A 26,759-nucleotide genomic window follows, 5' to 3' on the forward strand; every position below is an offset into this window, starting at 1 on the left:
CTGGGGTACAGAAAGAGGCAAGAGGGGTATAAAAAGAAGCAAGAGAGGTGTGGAAAAAGGCAAGAGAAGTGCAGAAAGAACAAACGTAGGTGCAGAAAGAGGTAAGAGGGGTGCAGAAATAGGAAAGAGAAGTGCAGACAGAAGCAACAGAGGTACAGAAAGAGGCAAGAGAACTGTAGAAAGAGGCAGGAGAGTTGCAGAAACGGGCAAACGAGGTACAGAAAGAGGGAACAGGGATGCAGGCAGAGGCAAGACTGGTGCAGAAAGAAGGGATAGAAGTGCAGAAAGAAGCAACAGAGCTTCACAAAGACGGCAGTGAACTGCAGAAAGAGGCAAGGGAGATGAGGAAACATGAAAAAGAGATGCAAAAAGAGGGCACAGCGGTGCAGACAGAAGCAATAGAGGTGCGGGAAGAGGGGTAGAAAAAGAAGTAAGAGGTGTAAACAGAAGCAAGATCAGTGCAGAAAGAACCAATAGAGGTACAGAGAGAGGCAAGAGGGGTGTAGAAAGAGGCAAGAGAAGTGCAGAAAGAAACAAAAGTGGTGCATAAAGAGGCAAGAGAACTGCAGGAAAAAGGAAGAATGGTGCATAAAGAGTTAAGTGGGGTGCAGAAAGAGGCAAGACAGGTGCAGAAAGAAGCAACAGAGGTGCAGAAAGAAGCAAGAGAGGTGCAGAAAGAAGCAAAAGAGGTGCAGAAAAAGGCAAGAGTGGTACAGGAAGAGGCAAGAGAAGTTAAGAAAGGACCAACAGAGTGTAGGAGAGTAGGATCTGCTTCACATGGTTACCCCCACTTTTTGCTGCTATAACACTGTTTTTCGACTAGTCTGGCTGAGGCCCTGCTATTCAGGACCCCAGCCTAGCTGCTTCTTCTTTTAAATTGATTCCATGTACTTTAGGTACACTCCAGATTGGATTATGGGGTACCCTTGTGAGTCCCTAGTATATGGTATACTATGTACCCAGGGCATAGGCACCCCAGAGGCCTACCAGAGGCTGAAGCATGTATTGTGCCACCCCTGGAAAGCCCTCCAAAATGATGCCACAGGTCTGCTAATGCAGCCTGGGTAAGGTGGTGCATGCACCCCTTACTGAGGTATAGGTTCACTATACCTCACCTATCACTGCACATAGAAACCTATCAGTCACCCCTATGGCAGGCCTTATCAATCCTGAAGGCAGGGTGCTTGGTTATATCTGAGAGGGTGCCCAGGCATGAGCTGAGCCCCTCTGCAGCCTTTGGAGTCTCTTCTCCGGGGTTGTTGTGGTGCAGCCTTACCATATACTCTTAAGTGCATTATAACCAAACGGTAAATGCCAACATTGGACTGGCTGCACGGAAACATGTCATGTTTGGTGTCAAACACCTTGGAATCATATCCCCAAACCAGCAACTGGTGTGGGAGTATGATCCTACCCTTCTAGAGGGAGAGACATGACAGCACCGGTATACCCGGTACCAAATTAACTGAGCCCTGGCATCACAAAATGGATGCTGCAGCCATAGACACAGTTCTGGCTTCCTGCTGCTGACCGAAGCTCCGGCAGGGGAGGCCTGGACAATAGGTTTCCTGTCACAGGGAGGGTTAACCACCGCCCAGACAGGCTGATGTGTATTGGGGCTGGGTGGGAGCACTCTCAGAGTGCTTTGAAGTCCTGCACCTTGGGGCACATTTGGTGTCCCTGTGCATAGTCCAGGTCAAACTGGTTCAGGGGCTACCCCTCTTTCCAAACCCTCCCATAGGTGGTGTAGGAGAGTAGGATCTGCGTCACATGTTTACCCCCACTTTTTACTGGTCTTTCACTGTTTTTCGACTTTACTATGGCTGGGACCCTGCTATTCAGGGCCCCAGCCTAGCTGCTTCCTCTCTAAATTGATTGCATGTACTTTAGGTACACCACAGATTGGATCCTGAGGTACCCTTGTGAGTACCTAGTATATGGAATACTATGTACCCAGGGCATAGGTACCCCAGAGGCCTATCAGGGGCTGAAGCATGTATTATGCCACACCTGGAAAGCCACCCAAAATGACACAACCGGTCTACTACTGCAGCCTGGGTAAGGTGGTGCATGCACCCCTTACCGAGGTATAGGTTTACTATACCTCACCTATCTCTGCACATAAAAACCTATCCGTCACCCCTCTGGCAGGTCTTATCAATCCTGAAGGCAGGGTGCTTGGTTATATGTGAGAGGGTGCCCAGGCATGAGCTGAGCCCCTCTGCAGCCTTCGGAATCTCCTCTCCAGGGTTGTCAGTGGTGCAGCCTGACCATAGACTCTTAAGTACATTATAACCCAACGGTAAATGCTAACTTTGGACTGGCTGCATGGAAACATATCGTGTTTGGTGTCAAACACCTTGGAATCATACCTCCACACTAGTAACTGGTGTGGGAGTATGATCCCACCCATCTAGAGGGAGCGTCATGACAGCACCGGTATACCCGGTACCAACTTCACTGAGCCCTGGCATCACAAAATGGATGCTGCAGCCACAGACACAAGTCTGGCCTCCTGCTGCTGACCGAAACTACGGCAGGGGAGGCCTGGACAATAGGTTTCCTGTCACAGGGAGGTGTAACCACCTCCCACACAGGCTGACGTGTATTGAGGCAGGGTGTGTGCACTCTGAGAGTGCTTTGAAGTCCTGCACTGGGGGCACATTTGGTGTCCCTGTGCATAGTCCAGCTCAAACCAGTTCAGGGGCTACCAGCCCCTGCTCTGGCGCAAACCTGGACAAAGAAAATGAGTGTAGCCACCCCTCTTTCCAAACCCTCCCATAGGTGGGTCCCCTGAGTTATTCCAACCCCTTTCTTAGGTATAAGTAAGGAGCCCCTGGCAACAGGACTTTAGATATCCCTGGACGAAACTCTGCATCTGATTCCTGGAACTATGACGCTCCACTCAAGATTAGAGGACTGAAGAAATCTCCCTTGGGGTCAAGGAGTGACTCCCCTGCTTGGCAGGCACCAACGAAGCATTTTCTCGGTCTGCATCTCCGGAGCTCCAAACGGACTCTGAAGTATCTGCAGCCCAGGAACAGGATTTCCAGACTTCTCAGGGGCCGACCCGAGTCCCCAGCACAGCTGAGACCCGCAGCGCTTGTGAGTAACATGGAACTGGAACTCCTGGTCACCGTGCACATTTGCAAGTGCATTGACTTCCAACGTCTCTCGAAGTCGTGCTTTGGGTTACTTGTAGCCCTCACCGAGCACCATCTGCACCAAAGATTGTGGGCCTATACTCCATGAGTGTTCCGTGAGCCCGCTTCTTGCATTTCTGCTCGAGGCTCCTTCGCGATCCCTGGTCCGTCGACTGGTGGGTCCCTATAAAGGCAAGTTTGATTTTCCTTGGGCTTCCCTGATTGCTCCAGATGTGCCCTGACTCCCCACCACGTGGTGAGTCCCTCAGACCTTGCTGTTCTGCACCGAAGCATCTTTCTCCTTTCTGCGTGGGTTGCTGTTGCCAAGACTTGTTGTGTCCAATCTGGGCACCAACGCTGCAGCACTTGACATCCTTTGTGGGACAGCTCGAATCCAGCTCCTGGTTGTCCTCGACACCTCCTGGTCCTCGTGGCTGAAGAGTCAAGCTTCACCTTCTTCACCTGAAATCACCCGACTTCATGGGCATTCACCTATCGTGCCCCTGGTCACTGGCTAGTGACCCAGACTCTGTCTCCTCTGCTTTCAGGTTCTACCCATTTTTGATCCAGGCTTGGATCTCTTCGGACACTTCTCATCTTCCCGACAGCAGCACTTCTTTGCCAGCTCCCATTAAAAACGACGACGCGACCCGACACCATTTGACACTTATGCACCCGACTTCCCTTGAGGTTCTGCAGCGATCCGAACCCGTGTATTCGGTATCGTAGTACCGACACGATTTTTGTATCAATGAACCGTAAATGATCCATTTAATATATGACAGTGTTTTCGCTGCGCTACGAGCATGAATTCACTGAGAAATAGGGCACTCTGTTGTAAAGCCATGGCATCCATTTTAGATACGGCACCCATTTTGTTTCTTGCCCTCACATAGTCAATGGACGAGAAATGACCCCGGCAGAATCACCTTGTTAAGGACACGTAAGCCCGAGCCCGAGGAAGCTGACTTTTACAATGGGGAGGATACGATTTTTATGATGGGGAGGATCGGTCAAAGAATGGGAAACTGACAAAGGGACTTGATCGAATACTGAAAACCTACGACTAATTATTGTTTGGTGTACGTTTATTGTCTGTTTGGGATACCGGGTTGGGCATGAAAAATATTCGTGTAATGTTGCCTGAAGGCATATTGTATGTATTTAAGGTGCAACCCACTTTTTGCAAATCGAACAGTCTCGTAGATTCTGCCTTGGTGTGGTTCCTATGACTTCTGTGTCCCTGCAGTAAATAAATCTTGGTCTCTGACGCCACCATCGAGAAGCCCGCGTCTCTGTTTATTTGTGCACCAAGACAGGAAGGAACTCAGGGGTCTTTGGGTGTTGTTTCCCTGACACCTCTGGACTCTAAAAAGTCCAGAACCTCAAATTGGCGCCCAACGTGGGGCGACGTCATCCGGTACCGGTCCAAAGCCTGAAAATTTCGAGGAGCTTCATGTGAAGATTCCGGAGGGAGGTACCCCGCTTCATCGATCCCTGTATGTCGTAAAAGTGGCCCGACGATCTCTTCCACGAGGGTTCCCGTTCCTAGACGGCTACAAAGGACCGCTGCCCTGACTGTCGCCCTGTCTTGGACCCGAGGTGCAGACCGTAGTACGGCGAGATGTAGACGGGTTCTCCTTGGTGACGTCTTCCACATTTCAGTTAAGTATTAAGTGGGTTGTGCTTTGTTGCTCTTGTTTTGTTCTCTGGATACGTTTGTTTTTGAATTTGTAGATTATCATTGGTTGCTCTTGTTAAGATAATCTTTGTTTTGGTATTGGTTCATTTGGTAGGCCTAAGTTCTTTGCGCATTTTGGTTGGAATCTGTCCTTAGTTTATAATGACTAACAGTAGTAATTGTTTCCTGTCCTGGTTAAGTTGCAACGGGGATTCCCGGTTGGAGGATCCGTGTTCGGTTCCTCCGATTGGAACTCCTACATATGAGCTCTATTGTAAACACGGTGTAGGCCCTATCGCTTATAATGAAATATGGGTCCGTTACACCAGGAAAGATGGTGTCTTTAGTTGGCCACCGCATGGTAGGTTTGAAACCGAAATTCTAGATAATCTGGAGATGAAGTTGTTTAAAAAGAAAGCCCGGCCGGCAATGTTTGATTCTTTTCGCGTATGGCGTAAAGAAGCTAAACGGAGAGAAATTAGGAAGATGAAGAAGGAACAGAAAGAGAAAGGGTTGACATTAATGGAGTCTCCTAGACAGTTGCATGTCAACGAGACTGAGAAAGCAATAGAGATAGCGAATAGAAAACATAATTTGGCGATTGATAAATGCTACCCTGTCTTGCCATCTTGTCCTGCTAAGCCGATAGAGGACTGCGAAAAGGATCCTCTGTTGTCTTATCTGTTGAGATCACCTCCACCGTATGCACGGGTAATACAACACCACAGTTACTACCTGTTGTGCAGCCAGCTGCTGGTCAGCCTGGAATAGTTGCTCCACTTCCTTTGATTCAAGCTCCTGTCCTTCCTGTGGTGAATGTTCCCTCGGCACCCCCTCTTTCTGGGTTGCCTATTCCGCCTTTGCCTGTCGTTTCGCAAACTGCTTTACCTGCTACTCCCACCCTTACCATTTCATCTGCTTCAGCTTCCCTGTTCCCGAACTCTGTAAACATTCTGACTCCGCTTTCTGTTCGTCGGAAAATAACCGACTCTGTAACTAATATCCTAACTCCTCTCTACAGGTCTTTAATTGGGACCCCCGTTTCTGACTCTACACAGAGACGTAGCCAGTTTCCTGGTCCTCAGGAACGAGAAATGTTGGATTCGACAGCTCTCAGGTGGATGTCGAAAGCTGCGAAGTATGATGCACGAAGAGTGTCAGATACATTTATGCAATGGAATGAACCAACTCAGCGTTATGTCTTTGACGTGATGTGTTCTCTTTTGCGTGAGGAATGGGATGATGATGACTCAGATTCCGTCCCCTCTGATTTGATAAATATTCAGCAAAAGTTCGCCGCAGGAATGGTGATAGGTTCAGAAGTAAGGGAAGCGTTAGAACTGATTTTAGCTTATAGGGATGATTCTCCTTCTCGGCCTGCAATGGGTTCTGATGGTTCTCCGATTACGAGGAAGAAGCGAGGTCAGTATCCGATGAGGGAAGTTCCGCCGATATGGCGCGAAGCAGTTCAAGCTGATGCGGCTCATGGTATTGCAGCTGCTCCGGCGCATTTCCATAGAGTGTGGATACACATCCCTTGGAAGCGGGGAGAAGTGTTAGCAGTAAAACAGGCATTGCCGGACCCGCGTAAGAATCCTGCTGGTTATTATAAAGAGTTAACGCAGACGGTTCAAGCGTGTGTCATGAATTTGGCAGACATTGAAATGCTATTTGGCAATGTAGTGCCACAGCCTATATGGGCCAAGATTCGGCAAGAGAACCACCCAGTCGCTTTAGGAGGTGATTGGCCAGCTATTGTAGCGGCAGACGCGCAACAAGTTGGTGGTGCTAAACCTGAGCCTCTGATTGCTGCTTTACCTGGCAGAATAATTAATCTGATGAAAACGCTGATGCCAGCGTTACGGGTCAACTGGGATAAATTATCAGCATGCAAGCAAAAGAAGGACGAAAGCCTCTCTGACTTCGTCACTAGATTTGAAGAGACCTTCGTAGACCACATTGGGCAAGATATGAGTACTGAAGGAGGTCAGAGGTTGTTTGTCGACAAGTTTGTGTTTAATTTACTGCCTGAGCTTAGTAACAAGTTAAAGGATTCTGAGAGTGCATGGGCAGTGTCGACGACAGCACAGATACTTGCAACTGCTCAGTATTACGAGAATAGAGAGAAAGAAGAGAGGGAAAAGTCAGAAAAGAAGACAAAGGATTTAAAAACTAAAGTTCTTTTGCAACAGGCATACCCGCCTCGCTCAGTTCAGTCAGATTCACAGCAGCGACCCCAGTTTCAGCAACAGCCACAATTCCAGCAAGGGACATCCCAAAGATTTAATTATGGTTTTCCCCGACAACAGTTAGCATGGAATCAGTGTGCCTATTGTAAAAAGGAGGGCCATTATAAGAACGAGTGTCCAGTACTGCACACACAAACCAGTGGTGTCCCAGCTCATAGAGGTAGTGGTGGGTTTATGCAAGCTCCTAGAGGTAGAGGACGTGGTACAATGACTCCACAGGCTGATCGCCCATCAAATTATTTCGATCAGCGAAATGTACAATCTACGCAACCAGGTAGATCTCCACAGTATCATGTTGAGGATTACTATGAAAATAATGAAGAGATTCAGAAAAGCGAGTACTAGGACAGCCACAAGCAAAGAGAGGGAGTAGTATCAGTTCCAGTTGATCAGAGTGGACCTTATGTCGCAGTAGTTACATCAGGCGTGGTCGAACCGTTTCTGTTGGATACTGGTGCGGCAAAAAGTTCAATTATGCATGCGAAACTCCCTGGCGCACCTTTGTCTGGCTTAACGAACACTTCAGTAGGTTTCTCAGGCACCCCTGTTCACAATCCTGTTTCTGGTCCTTTGTCAATTTCTGTTGGGCCATGCGAACTGGAAGCACCCCTTATTCTAACAACCGGTTGTAATGAAAATCTGCTTGGTTTAGATCTGTTGAAACGCCTGCATGCGACACTGTACTGTTCTCCTTCGGGAGTACAGCTCACATTGGGTAAGAGAGTCATTTCTCCAATGTACATGTCGATGGATAAGCTCCCACCGGAGCTGCGTTCTCTCCCTGATACTCTTTGGGCAACTGGTCCTAACGATTTAGGTCTTTTGGAAATTCCCCCTTATGTGGTGAGTCTGAAAGCGAATGTTAGATTCCCACGAATCCCACAGTATCGGATTTCGAATGAAGGTGAACGTGCACTTTTACTAATCGTCAAAGACTTGATACAGAAAGATGTGATAGAGGAAACTAGAGGAAATGTCTGCAATAGTCCTGTTTTGCCGATTTTGAAACGCACTGACCCTTCCAAACCTCCAATCTACAGATTTGTGATTGACCTCAGAGAGGTTAACAAAATAGTGATTCCACAGTTTCCTGTAGTACCAGATATCACTGCATTATTGACGTTGATTCCTGCCTCAGCCTCATGGTTTACAGTGATAGACTTGAAGAATGCCTTTTTCAGCATCCCGATAGCCGAGGAAAGTAGAGACATTTTTGGTTTCTCCTTAGGTGGTCGCAGTTTCAGGTTTAAGCGCGCTCCACAAGGTTATTGTGAGAGCCCTTCAATTTACAGCCAAGCATTAAAAAGTCAATTAGATGCTCTTGTACTTCCTCCTGGTGTTGCCCTGATCCAATACGTAGATGATCTTTTACTGCCTACTAATGACAAGGAAACTTGCAAAACAGCTACAATTTCTTTATTACGTCATTTGTCAGACTTACATCACAAGGTTTCACCTTCTAAACTGCAATATTGTTGCCAAGAAGTGACCTACTTAGGTCATCTTTTGTCAAAGGAGGGAAGAAGGTTGACCCCAGAGAGAATCAAAGCAATTTCGCAGATGACTGTACCAAGCACACAGAGAGAAGTGCGTGCGTTTTTGGGTATTACGTCATACTGCAGGCAATGGATCCCAAATTTTTCTCTCATGGCAAAACCATTGGTAGCCCTGACTGGAAAAGGTGTTCCGAGCCCTTTGCCATGGTCTGATGAATGTCAACAGAGCTTCTCCGACTTACGTGATGCGCTGTGTTCAGCTCCTGTGTTGGGTACTCCTGACTACAGTAAGTCGTTTACTTTATATGTCCATGAAAGAGAAGGTTGTGCGTTGAGTGTTTTAACGCAACAATTTGGTGACAAACAGCGACCTTGTGCATATTTCTCATCCACATTAGATCCGGTAGCCAGAGCATTGCCAAGTTGTTTGAGAGCTACAGCAGCAGCTGCAGTGTCTATTCGACAGTCTGCTGGACTAGTCATGAACAACATGTTAGTAGTCATGGTTCCACATGCTGTGGATACACTCATGAATCGAACGAAAACTCAGCACCTCACCAGTGCTAGACTATCAGGCTATGAGCTGACGCTTTTGGCAAGTCACATTCAGATCAAGCGATGCAACATATTGAATCCAGCAACGTTGTTGCCGACTACTCAAGAGTCGAGTGATTCAGAACCCCATGATTGTTGTTTTAAAACTGAGGAAGAGACAAAAGGTAGGATTGATTTAAAAGATACTCCGTTACTAGATCCAGATGGCACTTTGTACGTCGATGGGTCATGTTTTAAACTACAGAATGGTGATGTGACGGCCGCGTATGCAGTTACGACTTTGAGCACGATTGTTGAGAACGCAAGAGTAAGTCAGAATTCTGCCCAAGCTGCAGAATTAATTGCATTAACAAGAGCGTGTGTTTTAGCTGAGGGAAAGAGAGTGAATGTGTTTACCGATAGCCAATACGCCTTCGGCGTAGCACATAGTTTTGGACGTCTGTGGAAAGAAAGAGGTTTTCTCACGTCCCATGGGACTAAGATCCAACATGGACAGTTAGTCAATGACCTGTTGGAATCTCTGACCTTACCGAATGAAGTTGCGATTGTGAAGTGCAGTGCACATCGAAAAATTACGGATGATGTTGGCCGTGGGAATGCGTTTGCTGATGAGGTCGCCAAAGAGACGGCCAAGAACATGATGAGTCGAATGTACGTTGCAACGTCTGCGAGATGGATTGCTGAATCAGGAATGTGTGAGAATACAATTGAAAGTGTGAAGGCAATCCAGAATGAAGCAACTAGAAATGAGAAGAATGAATGGAAGGAGAAAACGGGTAGAATGGATTCAAGTGGATGTTGGGTTGATTTGTCTGAGCAGCAGCGTTGGATGTTACCTGATGCGTATGTACTTGCGGTAGTCACGATGGCGCATGGAGCGGCGCACATTAGTTCAAAAGGGATATGTAAGATGTTAGCTCCAGTATGGAAGAACGATGGAATTACTAAGTGTGCGGAAAGAGTGGTGAAAAATTGCATGATATGCCTGATGCATAATCCTGGCAAGGGAACCCCAACCCCAGTTGATCACTTTGCTCCCCCTTCTTGTCCCTTTGAAGTGATTCAGTTGGATTTTATCCACATGGACAGGTGTAATAATCTTAAATATGTCCTGGTGGTAGTCTGTGCTTTTTCAAGATGGATTGAGGCGTATCCGTTAAAGGATAACACTGCTATGTCCACTGCAAAAATCCTCCTCAAAGAGTACTTCCCCAGGTATGGTATGCCACGGATTGTTTGGTCGGACAATGGAAGTGAGTTTGTAGGGAAAGTTATGAAGAGTGTGTGTGCGGGTCTGGGAATCACCCAGAAATTCCACAGTGCGAATCACCCACAGTCAGCAGGCTTGGTTGAAGGGTACAATGGTACCTTGAAGCTAAAACTTGCTAAGATTCAAGCTTCCACTGGTCTATCGTGGCCAGACGCACTGCCTTTAGCTTTACTGTCCACCAGAGCGACTGTACACTCTCGAGTAGGGCTTAGCCCATATGAGATTGTGTTTGGTCGTCCTGCTAATGTTTGGGGAGTCCCTAGGCCAAAGGAATTCAAACAGATCGAATATCCTAAGTTGATTGATTACCTTTTTGACCTGACTGCTAAATTGAGCCTTATTCATCAACAGGTATTTGAATCCTTGCCTAAACTGCCAGAGAGTCCAGGCCACACATTGAAACCCGGTGATCAAGTGGTGGTGCGGAATTTTGAACAAACCCGGAACCTCCAGCCAAGATTTGTGGGACCGTTCCAAGTGCTCCTGGCAACAAGAACTGCTGTACGCCTAGCTGTAAGGAAGAATTGGGTGCACGCTAGCCATACGAAGCGTGTCCCTCTCCCACTCCCCTACGACAACTGGGTTAGACAGGGATTTGGTGTATCCGAGACAGAACCTGTTCCTAGGCTCATCCCCTTCAGTGATGCAGAGTACATAACGGACAAACGAACTGAAACGCAGAACTCTGACACCCCGTATGGTCCTTGATGTATTACTTGCAGATCGAGGTGGGGTATGTAAGATGATCCAATCGAGTTGTTGTGTTTTTATCCCAGATAACGCACCAACGGTATATAAGGCCATTTCTAAGTTACACAAAATCTCTGACTCTATTCATGTAGAGGAAGGTGACTGGTCACTAATGGGATGGTTCTGGAATCTGTTATCTGCATGGGGATGGAAGGTTCTGATAGTCACTGGTGTTGCGTTGGTATTTTTATTCTCGTGCTGTCTCGTTGTTCAGTGTGGTCCTGCCTTATGTGGCCTTTGTGTTTCGACATGCGTAAGATGACCACCTGTTCTTGGAGATACGCCACAGGATAGAATGATGTTCCAGCAACATATCAGTGACCTGATGAACATAGAGATGGACTCTGACATAGAGTGAGTTATTGCCTATGTAAGGGCAAAAGGACGGTCTGAGGTTCTGCAGCGATCCGAACCCGTGTATTCGGTATCGTAGTACCGACACGATTTTTGTATCAATGAACCGTGAATGATCCATTTAATATATGACAGTGTTTTCGCTGCGCTACGAGCATGAATTCACTGAGAAATAGGGCACTCTGTTGTAAAGCCATGGCATCCATTTTAGATACGGCACCCATTTTGTTTCTTGCCCTCACATAGTCAATGGACGAGAAATGACCCTGGCAGAATCACCTTGTTAAGGACACGTAAGCCCGAGCCCGAGTTAGCTGACGCTGCATGACTAGGCAGAATCAAGCTGCCTCCCCTGCCTGAGGCCAGCCCTGCTATACTGGTTCCCGTGTCCACTGTCCTGAACAAAGAAGCCGAAGACGGTAGCCATGCCCGTTTATGATCCATAAACATCCCTATCCTACTTTTTCATCTCCCACACCTGGCTCTGCTCCTCTCCTTCTGGGCTTTTACAATGGGGAGGATACGATTTTTATGATGGGGAGGATCGGTCAAAGAATGGGAAACTGACAAAGGGACTTGATCGAATACTGAAAACCTACGACTAATTATTGTTTGGTGTACGTTTATTGTCTGTTTGGGATACCGGGTTGGGCATGAAAAATATTCGTGTAATGTTGCCTGAAGGCATATTGTATGTATTTAAGGTGCAACCCACTTTTTGCAAATCGAACAGTCTCGTAGATTCTGCCTTGGTGTGGTTCCTATGACTTCTGTGTCCCTGCAGTAAATAAATCTTGGTCTCTGACGCCACCATCGAGAAGCCCGCGTCTCTGTTTATTTGTGCATCAAGACAGGAAGGAACTCAGGGGTCTTTGGGTGTTGTTTCCCTGACACCTCTGGACTCTAAAAAGTCCAGAACCTCACCCTGGTTGAGGTAACACGAGTACTCCGGTGCTCCCGTGCGTGTTGGCCCTAGAACTATAGGGTTTGGTCCTAGTTCGTTTCTAAGTGTCTTTAAGAATCTAACCGCGACTTTCCCCATAGAAGCTAACGGGAGCTCGCGGCTGTGTTCTCACACTGCACATGGCCCCCGTGGGTCCTCTGTCTCACTACCCAAGGTTCCTTGGGGTCTCAGCGATTCTACAGGCTCTAGGCCTTGTGTCTAGTTAAGTCGTGGTTCTTATACCTCTATTTTAGTATATGGATTGGCTCGCCCCTAGCGCCTGACATATATTTGTGCTATTTTACTGTAATATTTGAAGTGTAACTTATGTGTTTTGACCTCTAGCCTCATAAAGAGACTAGTAGGGTGTGTTTAGAAATAAATACATATATTTTATATATGTACCTGGCGTGGTTATCTTTCATTTAGCCATTCAAGAGATTATAGACTGGTAAAACAAGCTGCTTTACATTCCTTCAAGACTTAGCCTGAAGGCTGCTCACCATAGCTCCCACTAGGATAGGTTTCAATAAAGGTTGTCTTTAACCTATCATCAATAAGGGGTTGTTTGGACTGGTACAAGGTGCCCACTATAACTAGTGGACAGCATATACCAGGCCAACTTCTCACAATATATCTATATTTATATTTGTTGCATCCCAATGTACCAGGCATAACTTCCACAGTTCTTCAAATCAAAGTTATTTATTATTCCACTCTGCCATTTATATTTATAATAACATCCTCTATGCTACCATGCTGAAGTTCTTTCCAGGATGCTATTGTTCATTCTATTGTGATAGCTCTGTTGTAGAGCTGCCAAATCCAAATAACATCCTGCATGTTAAAGAACATAGGTCTTGTGCAGAATGTTCAAGGTGTTCTGATAGAGTACCTACAAAGTGGTAGTGTAAGCGAAACTGAGTTTGAAGAATATTATCCTGTATGTGCACGCAAATTAATGTGTTAAGGGAGAGAAGGCAACTTAAGAACATGAGTATGTAAAAATGGTATTTCGTACCTGGGCCTAATACCTCCACGTGGCAGTGCTCTGTACAAAAAAACATTTTGATAGGGACAGAATGTACATTTCTTTGTAAGAGTAAGTCGCATGTGGTCACATCTATCAACATTAGGCATAGCGATGACCTTATTGTGATTTTCTGCGAATTGCAATTAGGTTATCGCTATTCTTAATGAATGAAACTCCAAACGTTTCATTTAGCAATTCCTAGGGTGTTGCAAATCGACCCACCTCATGAATATTAATGAGATATGTAGCTATTTGCGACCCATTAGGAATTGATAAATCATGGGGATGGTGGCCTGCTGGGGTCAGCAGACAGGGCTAACGTGGTAGATGCTTGAAGTAAGTCTCCCAACTCTTAGCTCTTTCATGAATCGAAGGCATCATCAGGACAGACCCCCCACATGGAGCTATAAAGGGGTGCTGAGACACTGCAGAGCTGCAACATTGGGCTCCCAGTGGGTTCAAAGGCCACATCCCACACTCAGCTTTTGAATGCGGTGACCCGAAAAGCTGCCATCTCCATAACCTGGGAGTGAGGAGGAAGGAGATAAATGTGGCAGCCCTTGGATTGCTGTGGGATGAGAAGCTGCCCAGAGAGTATGCAACAGAGCAGCAGGACAACTCAAGGGGGCACCATGGGATGCAGTGTGGGACTACCATTGTGCTCTGCTGCCAGGGCTTGGAGTCCCTGGGGTCCAAGGCGGTGAACAGTGCTCTATATAGGCAGATTGGGCAGCGCCCGGCCCTGCATTGAGCCCGCAACAGAGATCGCTGAATGATGCCACACATTATTCTCACCCCAGCTGGGCCCTTGAGGACAGGTGAGAGGTACCGCTACACAAAGGCCATCTTGCAGGGGGTACCAGCCTGTCCTTGCATTGAGCCCTCGGCAGAGCACGCACTGGTATCCCTACTCTATGAGTTAATCAGGCACCAGTGGGCCCAGAGACATTCTTGCTAGATGTGGGGGTTTGAGAAATGTGTGGGGGGTTGCCCCAATTTAATCCCCACGGGCAAGAGCGACTACTCCCAAAAAAGGGTTGCTTGTGCTGTACCACAGCCCCTCATTGCTCTTTAGGCTTAGAGGCTACAAGCAGGCCCTCCATCAACCCCCTCCGGAGCGCACTAAATCGGTGAGAACTGGGACGGATCAATATGCGAGTTTTCACTTCTGAAAATACTCTGGTAGAACTCCATCCTTGCACTACGTACCTGCACACCCAAGTACAGGCCCTATGGAATAGAGTTGTATGGACTACGACTGCTATTCTAATGAACAATTACCGTTTCCTGAATTTTCGGACTACACATACGGGGTCCAGAAACAGAGGGCCTCTTTTACTTGAGTGAAACGGAAACTCAAAAATATGGCATTAAGTACGCTTTACACTTCTCTGTTAGGCTCAAGGTAATAGCGGACCAGCACACTCACTTCTTTGATGAACCAGCAGCTGCTTGCGACTGGGTCAAAACATGCAAAGAACCAGTGCACTGAGAGGAGTTGCAGGAGCGGCCCTAAGCATTTGGCCATGCACCACCACTGTCTTAAGGACCGCGTTCCTCAAACAAGCTTCTAAGGATAGAGGATCAGTGCTGGTGGTGCCGGTGACATTCCGGGATCTCCTCGGGGTCACTGCTAGCTCCTCCCTGGAGGCTTCAGATTACATCTGCTCCAAAATGCTGTAGGAGCAGGACTCAACTTCTAAAGTTACTCCCCAGACAGCTGTAGTGCTAGAGGCACTCTTGTGGTCTGACACCCTGTGATGACCTTTGACTACCATTATTTTAACTGACTTTGGTGTGTTATTTTACCCCAGCCTTAATGTATGATGTCCTGCATGTTCCTGTTTCTTTTGAAAGTTTCTTTCTTGTAACGTGCAGTCTTTCAGTGGGAGCTGTCAAGGAGTAGGACAGCCTTGCCAAGAATAGAAGGTATGGGATATGCATTTGAAAGCATGAGAGGGAGAGAGAGGTGTGGAATGTATTTTTTTGTCTCGAAGTGCAGTGTGGGGAGCAGTGATGCACGAATGTGCTTGGTGTCGTACATTGAGAGAAAAAGTATGTGATTCTATAGGACATTGAGAGATGAAGTAGAATTATGAAGTTCTTACTATTACCGCAGCTTTTGATACCCTATCTCCTCTGAGGTAGTTGAGCGTCTCAGAGAGATAGGGTCGTAGATTGGCTCTGGGGCTTCTTGCTTCATTTCTTAGTGACCGTGCACAGACAGTGAAATTTGGCCAATTTTACTCGCCCTCTAATTCCCTGTCATGTGGTCTTCCTCAGTGCTCCTCCCTAAGCCCAACAGTTTTCAATATTTATGTGGCCCCGCTTGCTAAGGTGGTGAGATCCTTCGGGTTGGAGGTGTTGTCCTATGCAGACAACACCCAAATAATGGTGTCCATCACTCATAATATTAAGGACTCTGCCCTTAATCTTAGGAATTGTATGCAGGCAGTCTCCTCCTGGATGGTGGCTAATTTTATGAAATTGAACGGGGAGAAGACTGAGGTCTTGATCTTCGGCAGCAAACTGGACATTTGGTCCAGCGATTGGTGGCCGGACACGCTTGGCGCTTATCCCTGCCCTGTAACCCATGGGAAAAGTTTAGGGATCATAGTGGACAATTCACTTTCCTTGAGCCGGCAGGTCAGTATGACAGTGTCCACTTGTTTTGGGCTCATTAGGATCCTCAGGAAAATCTCCCATTTTCTTTCATTTGACTCACGCAAACAGGTTGTTATTGCCTTGGTAATGCCCAGATTGGATTATTGTAATGCCCTGTGTTTGGGCATTAATAAAGGTCTGGTGCGACGCTTGCAGCTGGTGCAGAATGCTGCGGCCAGGCTGGTGATGAGTCTTCCGAAATTCCACTCAGTCTCAGCTTCTCTTAGGATGCTACACTGGCTTCCTCTGGACCGTAGGATCATCTTCAAAATTTCTGCCTAACACATAACACCTTTTATGGCGTAGGCCCTGATGGTATTAAGGCAATATTCCATCGCTATGTTCCAGCTAGACAGCACCGATCTGCAGATAAGAATCTGTTAACAGTACCGAGGTTTAATAAGGCAAAATTGGAGGGAGAGCTTTCGCGATTGCTGCTGCTAAGTTGTGGACACCACCTTCCGGAAGAGCTTTCTGGTCAGGTGTCATATTCTCTCTTCCATAAAGCCTTGAAGACCTGGCTTATTTCACAGATTTCAGAATAAGCCTGTTATCTTGTCTGGCCATTAGTTCCGCAATAGAGCCTTGACGCCCTTGGGCTAAGTTCAGCGCTCTATAAGTCCTATATTCATTCATTCTATTGGCTTTGACATGGCCTCATGTCATCCTGAATTCTGACTCTGCCTTGCTTGAGCTTTTTCTGTGTGCACGGAGGCGCTTGCAAGTTGTTTGGTTTATTTACGTTCAAGGATTGTTTTTGTGAGAGATTGTTTAATGTACCCGGAAGGCTTTGTGAACTTCGTCGAGATAAAGGCTGGAACATGCGAGATTGGGAGAGGGAACGTGGGAACTCCTTTCAGCCAGGGAATGCTTGCTTGGAACCTGGCCATTTCTGGTAAGATTCCTCTGGCGCTCTCTCGAACCTTCTAGTGTGTTTTGATATTATAAAGCTGAGGGTTGTTGACTTAGAAACTGGGAGTTTGGAATCCGAACAGGTCGGACGTGTCTACTTCAGAGCGTGGAACCCTGGTTGCTGAGGCTCTGAACCCCGGCTGTGTAATTCCCCCGGTCAGGAGTGGGCTAAGATGCAGTGTTTGTACCAGGTGAAGTATTGAGTTTTGACTAGTGCCATTGTGATGCATGGTTCCAGTGGCTGTGGTCATTTGAGGGGCTTGAGCTTTGATTATTGCCATTGTGATGTTAGGCCAGTGACTTTGATCATTTGAGGTGTTTTCTTTGTTATGTGTGTGTGAGTTGAGGTGCACATCCAACTTAATCATTTGATGTATATATATATATCTTTCTGATCTCTTGCAGGACGTCCTAGTATATTTGCTTGAGTCTTATCTCATATTATTTGCTGCTTGTTTATTAATCAGTATTATACATGCATTTAGCTCTTAGATTTACCAAGTGTGTTATTATTGCTTGCATATAAACATATATATCTCTATATATATTTGAATGTTCTGCATTTGGCATCTGGGAAAGCCTTTTTGTTAGAGAGCATTGTGTAAAATAAAACCCCAAGCCTTATTCTAAAACAGAGAGAGTCCTTGCATTCTGTAAAATAAAACCCTTTTCTAAAGGTGTTGTTTGTATTGTGTTATGTCTCCTGCTTCACCCTGTGAGTTTGAGCTATCGTGTGGAAAATTCTGTATTATCTGAGGGGCGCAAGCAAGACAACAGCAGATGATTTACTTTGATGAGGGAAATGCTTTGGCCCCTTCGTTACCAGTCTGGTCTGGTCACCCTGGACTTCTGGACCCCATTGGGGAGAATCCCAGGCTCTTCTTTTTGCTGTCATTTATCCCTGCCTTAAATTACATCATCCAACAGTTATCTTTCATTTATTCTCTTTGCCTTCACTGTTCAGAATGAGAGCGCACACTATACATGTGGTCTCCTAAATGCTCTACACCCTGAAAAGAAGTAGCGATCAAAGGTTTGGGCACCCTGCCCTTAGTATTCCCACATGGTCTTCTTGGTTAGGCCTTCCATTGTTCAGTTCAACTTTACCTAGAATTGGCGACTCCTACCGCTCCTCCTCCCAGGTAAGCCAGTGTCTGGCGGCCCTTCGATAGATGCATTTCCGCCTTCCCCTGCAATGGCCCCTGCGGTTCCACCAATTTTACATTCTAATGTCTCAACAGTAATATCACATTTTTCGACATACTCTGACCAAACGATACAGAATCCACACATTACTTGGTAGAAAAGGGGTTGATATCACTTTGTTAGAGGAGTCTCACCTGGCCCAGACCGAGGTGGTCAGACTCCAGAGGATTTGGAGAGGTCAACTCTACACCACCGACTACTCTGCATATGGTAGGGAAGTATTGGTGTGGGTTATGGTGGGCACCCCTTTTCAATTTGTCTCACAAAATATCGACCCAGAGAAGAGATTTGTACATATGGATGCAAAACTCAAGAGCTCCCTTTTAGTGATTGGTAGTGTCTTTGCCCCTAAAACTGACCAGGCTTGCTTTATGGAATGCATTTCAAACAGACTCTCCTGTTACGTTCACTGTTAGAAATGAGGGTCTCTCGTTGGCAGAGGTAGGTACCTTTGACCAAGTAGGGGCCCTTGCTCTAGTCAGGGAAAGAGGGGTACACTCTGGGATAATCCCTGCTCACCCCCTTGGTAGCATGGCACGAGCAGACAGGCTTATCTAAGAGGCAGTGTGTAAAGCATTCGTGAACACATACAGTAATACAGTGTAAACACTACAAATGGACACCACACCAGTTTAGAAAAATAGGTAATCTGTACTAGACTTAACACAAGACCAAATCCTCAATACTGTAATAAAAAATGGTAGAAATAGCTTAGTTCAATGTGGATGGTAAATGCGACACTTTACTCTCAAAGTACCTTGGATGCGTCTCGCAAAACAAACAAATGGGTCGCAGGGAAGGTGATGCATCAGTTCCTTGCTTCGGGGGAGGTGATGCGTCGGTTCCTTACTGCAGCGCAGGGGAGGTGATGCATCGGTTTCTTATTATGATGCAACAAGATGGCACCTCGATGCAATGTGACAATGTGACAATCCGGTACGATGCAACAAAATGGCGTCTTTGATGGGATGCAACAACGTGGATGTGATGCGAGCACGCCCGACCGCCGTGCGGTGACTCGGTGAACTCTTGAGCCATGACAGGCCCTGCTACACACTTCTCCAGTGATGCGACGGTGACCTCTGCAGTGGGGACATGCTTCTCTGGTGATTCGACACGCCTCGTCGGTGATGTAACAGCGAACAGCTGTGACGGCAACACGCTTCTTCGGTGTTGTGATGGGAACTGCTGAGGCGGCGACATGCTTCGTCCTAGGTGCATCGCACTTCCAGCTCCCAGCGACACGCAGTCTTCAGAGGGTCCAAAACAACAGCAGGCACCTCACTGCAGGTAGAATTCCCAGCAAGGTAATTTAGGGGGAGCTGGTAGTGAAGTCTTTGTGTCCCTGCACTTCAGAACAGGAGGCATGCTCAGCTTCAAGCCCTTGGAGATCTTCCTCAAGATATTAAAAGTATACACAAAGTTCATTTTCTCCTTCCCTTGCCAATAAAGTAACCACTGCAGGCCAACCCCAAACAGCAACTGCACAGGGGCAGTCTCCCCCCTTCAGCTTCATTGGTTCTTCTCCTTGGCAAAGGGTTTGTCTTGATTCCCAGAAGTGATCTAAAGTTCTGGGGTCTGTGCCCCAATATTTATACTGCATAATCCTTTGTCCTCTGAAGGCACAGGGTGCCTGTGCCTACCCAAAACCAGTTCTGTCCGCCCTGGTGCAGCTTGCTGGCAGGAGGCGGAGACAGCATTGTTGAAAGCAGACCTGGCCCAGGTAGCTGAAAGGAAAACTCCTCCCCATACTCTCTATTCTATGAATGCTCAGGTCAGTGAAAGGGCATCTCCTCCTCCTACGCTCTATTAAATGCAGGTCCTATTCATCCCAGCCCTGACCCATCAGACTGCTGGAGCCAAGGCCCTCTCCAGCCCCCTGTCACTCACAAACCAGACATGGAATACATAAACTTAGCAGAGGCATGCTGGATTGTTAGCCAAGAAAGTACCTACTTTCTAAAAGTGGTATTTTCAAACATAGAATGTAAAAATCACCCACAGTAAAAGATGTATTTTAACATTCTGAGTTCAGGCATACTAAACTTTATTTTCCTATCTTGTTCCTATGGTCAGTTAGGATTATAAGCTGTTATAATCAAACTGCCCATTCTGGCTTATGGGAACAGATAGCCTTGCAATAGTGAAAAACTAAATTGGCTGTAACTCACTATCAGGACATGCCAAACACATCAGGGCATGTCCTACCTTTTACATACAATGCACCGTACCGTTGGGCCTACCCTAGTGGTGACTAATATGTAGAAAAGGGAAAGTTTAGGGACTGGCAAGTGGGTGCGCTTGCCAAGTCGACATAGCAGTCCCAGACTGCACACAGGCTCTGCAAAGGCAGGCCTGAGCCATACTTTACAAGCTGGCTTCTGAGGGTGGCACAACCAGTGCTGCAAGCCCACCAGCAGCATTTGATTTACAGGCCCTGGGCACACATGGTGCACTGTACTAGGGTCTGACAAGTAAATCCAATCATGGAGTCACTAATCCAATACAACAATTTACAATAGGGAGCACTTCGACTTGGCACTGAATAGTAGATGCAAAGTGCCCAAAGCATCTAGACCAGCAAAAACATAGCAAAAACATGGGCGGCAACAGTGAAAAAATGAAAGGGAGACCCACGCCAATGGTGCCAGGTCTAACACACACCTTCCATCAGTATTGGAGGCAAGTTTAATGCTGTCCTTTATACTCAAATTGACCACTCACAACCTCCCCTACCTAGTACCCCAATGAGTGTCTACTCCCTGACTCTCCCACTAGTCACTGCAAGACGTGTGGTGCTTCTACAACCCAGGGGTCAGACTCTATAATTTTTACTCTCTGGTCTACGATCTCTATGTGCTCGACCACCCTTTGCTCAGCCGATTCCTTCCTGGATTATCTGGGCCGAATGGTCCCGGACCTTTATCCTTTCCTGCTTCATTTTGCCTGAGGCAGGGTGCGGACGCTAATCCCTACCTGGAGACTACAGCCCTTGACACTAGACATATGAGCATTCAGAGGCACAATGGTAGATAACATTGTGGAGTATTTCTAACACAGTAAAGGGTCTGCTTCTTCTCCAGCTATGGAGTGGGATGCCTTTAAGGTATTCCCAAGTGGGGGACTGTATCCGGCGGACCATTTGTAAATGGCGTGTCATACATCGAGAGTTCACTGCCGCAGAGTCAGTCCCTTGACATCCAACAGCAGTTAGTCACCAGCCCCATACTTCGTCCTCGTCTACTTCAGCTTCGGGAGACTGAAGTTGCTCCTCCGGAGCTCCTGAGGTTTCTTGATTTTAAGTTCCACATTGCACGCTCTCACTTGGAAATGACAAAATTTAGCGTCTATTTTGATGGCTAACTCACAGGGAGACACGCCAGTCCCAAACAATGTCTCTTCAAGACCAAGCTGGGACATTTCACTCTTCCCAGTATGCCATCCAAGACACATTTGGGGCATTTTTTGAGACTTCGTATGAATCTCGTCTGCAGGGCACCCCAGAGACGATTCTTGACTATTTGGGAGTGGCTCCACTCTCTCAATTGCTCCCCTAGAATGGGAGGAAATTGACATACCGATTATGGACATGGACAGTAAAGTGGCTATAGCACCAACACAAACATTACTCAGCCTCTCAGCAGACCATCACATTTAACAAGACCGGAACTGAGGTATTAGGACCAGGTAGGGATCTTTACACTTGGTGAATTCTTTGGTGACGGTCTTTTGGTGCCCTTTCCAGACCTGGTTGACCAATTGAGTCTCCAGGTGGAGCAGTTCGTTATGTATGGCCGAATAAGCAGGGCTCAGGGGTCTTGGCAATACGGGGGTACACTGGACCTGGTACTAATCAACTAATAAATGCCTTATATTTGGTGGGACTGGGAAGGAGACTTATCACCTAGATATGAAAAAAGGCTGGGTAACTCACATGCAAGTCTCACTACAATGCCGCATTGGTGACCAAATTTGCAGGGCCCTCCATGGAGTGGCAGTTTCCTTTTAAGGGTGGCGTGGCTGCTCCCTACCTATTTGTACCGCCGGACTGCCGGCATCCATACTACGGCTATGAATTAAAATGCTAAGTAACAACAATGTTACTTACCATTTTAAATCCAATGCAGAAGCGTGCTTGCTCGACTTCCGAGTCCTGCTGCCTGCCTGCAATGCTCAGAGTCAGACTCGAGCGTCCCTTTGTCAGGCAGTCCAGGCAGGCCAGGCACATATGCAGGCCATTTGTGGGCTCATTTGTGACACATACGCTTTGCACGTGTGACACAAAACAACAAAACAAACCAGGGTAATGCTGTGCCAGCCCGGCATTCCCTGTTTAAGCCCTTTTGGGGCCCACCCATAAATGATGCCAGGCAGCGTCATAATTCCACTGCAGCCTTAGGCATGTACAATGTAAGCCCAAGGCTGGACTTTAGGCTCACCTCAAGCTGGACTAGGAATGACAACACCCTCAACCCACCCTTTCACCAGTCATCACTGGATGGGGTGGGTCAAGCATAACTGCCGCCACCCATCTCTATGACGAGTTGGGAAAGGTAGTTTTTTTTTGTTATTACAATAATCATTGCACTGATTATTGTAGTAACTTTGTACTTTATTTCAAAAAAGAAAAATGCTTTAAGCAATTTTTCGCATGCCACAGAGTCATGAGACTTAATTTATGACCCTGTGAGGTGGAGTCACATGCTGTATGCTGCACAGTAGAGCTTTCACTCTCAGGTCCTCTGAACCAGTAGCTGCTCTGAACTGAAGCTGGACAGGACAGCAACAGAAGAGGCACACCCAGCAACCAGCAGTGACAACATCAACCGGCTGACTAAGACAGAAGCTCCCTGATAAGGTAAGTATAAAATATTAAATATTGTACTTTTACATTATTTTGGCAGTGTTTGCATTATATAATATGCTGCTTTTTAATTATTTTAACATATTGCACAGTTCGTTTAGCAGGTCTAGTATCATGACTTATTAGTGCATTTAAATAAACTTGCAAGGGTTAATATGTAACACACAAGGAGGAGTAGCGAGTGATATTAAGATGGTGGCATGTGCTACGTGAAAAAATACTGCGCTCACTCACAATATTGTGACATGCTTCATCATTGGGCTTGCTTCAATATACCCGCGTGCAGACCAACGCCTGAGTTGGAGCAAAGGGAGGGGAAGACAATACAACCATGGTATGAATAATATACAGATAAATGTCTGGGATCACTGAAAGAAAAGTGCAGTGAAGGTTAAAACTAGTACAGTAGAGTCTCCGCTCAACAATTTATTCCGGACCCACCGGCTAGAGCTAAAAAAGAGAAGGATGTTGCCGATAGGAAAGAATTAGGAGTTCCTACACCCCTCCTTGCTGCCAAAGTGCAACATGTTTCTGCCGTGTTTCAAGTGCCCACAATGTTGGGTTACACCGGCATTCCTCAGGACCTATCTGATCCCAATGACTTATTTCTCTCTGCGCCCGGAGTTTGGTATCCCTGGAACCAGTAGTTTCCAGAGGGAGAGTCACCCTGAGTATCTCACATCCGTTAGTCCAGTTTATTTGTGATCATGCTAAAACTAGCAAGTAAATGGGAGAGACCCCCTGTAGTCAAACTTTTGTCAAGGGTGGTGCTCTGCCAGACCCATTGTCCAGTTACCGCCATCACTGGATGGGGTGCGGTCAAGCATAACTGATCCCACCCATCTCTATGTCGAGTTGGGAAAGATAGTTTTTTTTTTTATTACAATATTTATTGCACTGATTATTGTAGAAAGTTTGCACTTTATTTAAAAAAAGAAAAATGCTTTAAGCACTTCTTCTTATGCCACAGAGTCATGAGACTTAACTCATGACCCTGTGAGGTGGAGTCGGATGCTGCACAGAGTAGAGCTTTCACTCTTAGCCCGTCCGAACCAGTAGCTGCTCTGAACTGAAACTGGACAAGACAGCAACAGAAGAGGCACAGCCAACAACCAGCATTGACAACATCAACCGGCTGACTAACTAATACAGAAGCTGCCTGATAAGGTAAGTCTAAAATATAAAATATTGTACTTGTAAATTATTTTTGCAATGTTTGCATTATTTAAATATGCTGCTTTTTAATTGTTTTAACATATTGCACTGTCCATTTAGCAGGTCTAGTATCGTGACTCATGAGTGCATTTAAATAAACTTGCAAGGGTTTATATGTCTCATGTAAAGCTGATCATGTACAATGCAGATGACAGATTTTTATTTTATATTGATAGATAAGTGGGTTACTGCTTTTAATACAGAGCTCATTTTGTTATTTACAGTTCATAAATTGTAATCCTTCTAATTTAGCACAGTGATCTATAAACAACGTGACTCTTACACCTTGTAACCCTCACTCACTTATGGAAAACAACCTGCACATTGATTTACACATTCATGATTCATTGGCAATATATGTGTGCATGTGATCTATAGCATTTTGACACACTACATATGGAGGAGTAGCACTATAAAAAGAAATTAAAAAAAATAGAGGTATATAGGTGCTGAGTGCGCGGGGGGAGAGGGGATCTGCGGTTCAGTCGTAGAGCCAGGTCTTGAGATCCCTCCTGAATTATGGCCGTGATTGCCTGAGGTGCAGAGGCAGGGAGTTTTAGGAGTTAGGAGAAGGACCTTTCTCCAGCAGTGGTCTTCTGGTTACGTGGGATGGTGCCTGGCCCAGTTGGGAAGAGCGGAGATGTCTGGTGGGAGTGTAAAAGTGGTGATTGAGGTATGCAGGTCCGGCTTTGTGGAGGGATTTGTAGGCGTGTTTGAGGAGCTTAAAGGTATTTCTTTTGTTGATAGGTAGCAAGTGAAGGTCTCCCTGGTGGCAGGTGATGTGGCTGCAGCATGGGATGTTCAGGATGAGTCTGACAGAAGTGTTCTTAATGTTCTGCAGTTTCTTTTGGAGTTTCTGGGTGGTGCCTGCTAGAGTTCTGACGAGTGCATAGGTGACAGTTTTCCTGTACTCGGTGGGGATCCACTGGAAGATCTTATGAAGTAGATGGAGAGTGTGGAAATAGGAGGATGAAACAGCCTTTATTTATTACTTTATTGAGAGCGAGGTGTCCTGAAGATGCCAAGGTTTCACACAAGGTCAGTGGGTGTGGGGGAGATTCCAAGTGCTGCAATCCCCCTCTACCTGGGCCACCAGGAGTCGTCCCAGGCTGAAGGGGTGGCAGGACTGGTGGGTGTATCCCAGGATGAGGATTTAGGTCTTGTTTGATTTAAGCTTGAGGCAACAGCCCTTTATCCAGTTGGTGACTGCCTTTCTCCCATTGTGGAAGTTGCTCTCGTCGGCTGTGGGTCCTTAAGAGAGGGAAAAAATCAGTTGGGTGTTATCGACATAGTAGACAATGTTGAGTCTGTAGTTTCTGACAATGGCTGCAAGTGGGGACATGCAGATGTTGAAGAGGGTGGAGCTCAGGGAGGACCACTGAAGCCTTCTGCAGCTGACCTCTGTTGGTTTTTAAGTTGAATGGTGGAAGTCTGACTCTTTGTATTCGGCCAGTAAGGAAGGAGCGGATCCATCCAAGACTTTGGCGCGATTGCCAGCGTTGTGGAGTTTGGCGCAGAGGGTGTGATGGAAAACAGTGTTTAAGGCGGCTGAGAGGTCCAGGAGGATGAGGGCAGCTGTTTCTCCTCAGTCGAGGCATTTGCATCTAGGTGTGAGGTACCACATAGCTCCCTGGAACAAAAGGAGGCTTGATGGCCCTTTAACTTCAGCCTTTGTTATGGGCCCAGCTGAAATCTGATAAGCTTCTGCACCCCACCTTGCTCATTGCTGCTCGGAATGAAAGCAGACAATGTGCAGGCGCTGCTGAATGTGCCCCTGTTACAAACGGGGATTTTGGTTGGCTAGGGTATACACCTAAGGCAGGAAGAACCTACCACCACTCTAGTCATGTTAATTCAGATACAAATGTAAGATTACCTAATGCAAAAAGAGTTGCCCCTAGGTGGGATGCACTCCCAGGTGGAGATTACGCCAAAGCAAGGGCAGTCGCCATGACCAAAGTCCTTTTGTGGTTTCCTGTCAGACTCGTTTCGGGCCAACGCCCTCTTCAGTGGCAGAACGTGTGACATAATGGCGTGCGGCAACCGCCAGTAAATCCCCATAATAATTATGCTCAGGTGAACCACCTGAACAATGCTTTCTGGGACTGGTGGTTCAGTAAAACCCAAGTGGGTCGCCGCCGGCACTCACATTAAAACATTTCTTTAAAAGGATTGACGATGTTCGCGCCGGCACCCCTGCATATAACAGGCACCTCCTGTTCCACAGTTAGCTGCGCCAATAAAGCAGCCACGGACCCGCAAGTGCTTCGCAGTGGTGCAATCCCGCAACCAGGTTGGCCGCAATACAAAATGCAAAAAGAGTTGCCCCTAGGTGGGATGCACTCCCAGGTGGAGATTACGCCAAAGCAAGGGCATACGCCATGAACAAAGTCCTTTTGTGGTTTCCTGCCTGACTCGTTTCGG

At 46.7% G+C, this 26,759-nt stretch overlaps 1 protein-coding gene across 3 annotated transcripts in view; it reads left to right on the forward strand.

The window, feature by feature from the left end:
* Positions 1-23,009: 23,009 nt before the first annotated feature.
* LOC146860192 (sulfotransferase 1 family member D1-like) overlaps positions 23,010-26,759 on the forward strand; it is a 788,090-nt gene continuing 784,340 nt past the window's right edge. The window contains exon 1 of one of the 3 annotated variants that reach the window (XM_085644033.1): positions 23,010-23,114. The gene's annotated coding sequence lies outside the window, so the exon portion shown is untranslated. Of the gene's footprint in view, positions 23,115-24,162; positions 24,288-26,759 lie in introns of those variants that run through there. The other 2 variants (XM_085644032.1, XM_085644031.1) reach the window with 2 other exon arrangements.

This window comes from Triturus cristatus, chromosome 3_1 (assembly GCF_964204655.1).
Source record: "Triturus cristatus chromosome 3_1, aTriCri1.1, whole genome shotgun sequence".
NCBI classification, from domain to species: Eukaryota; Metazoa; Chordata; class Amphibia; order Caudata; family Salamandridae; genus Triturus; species Triturus cristatus.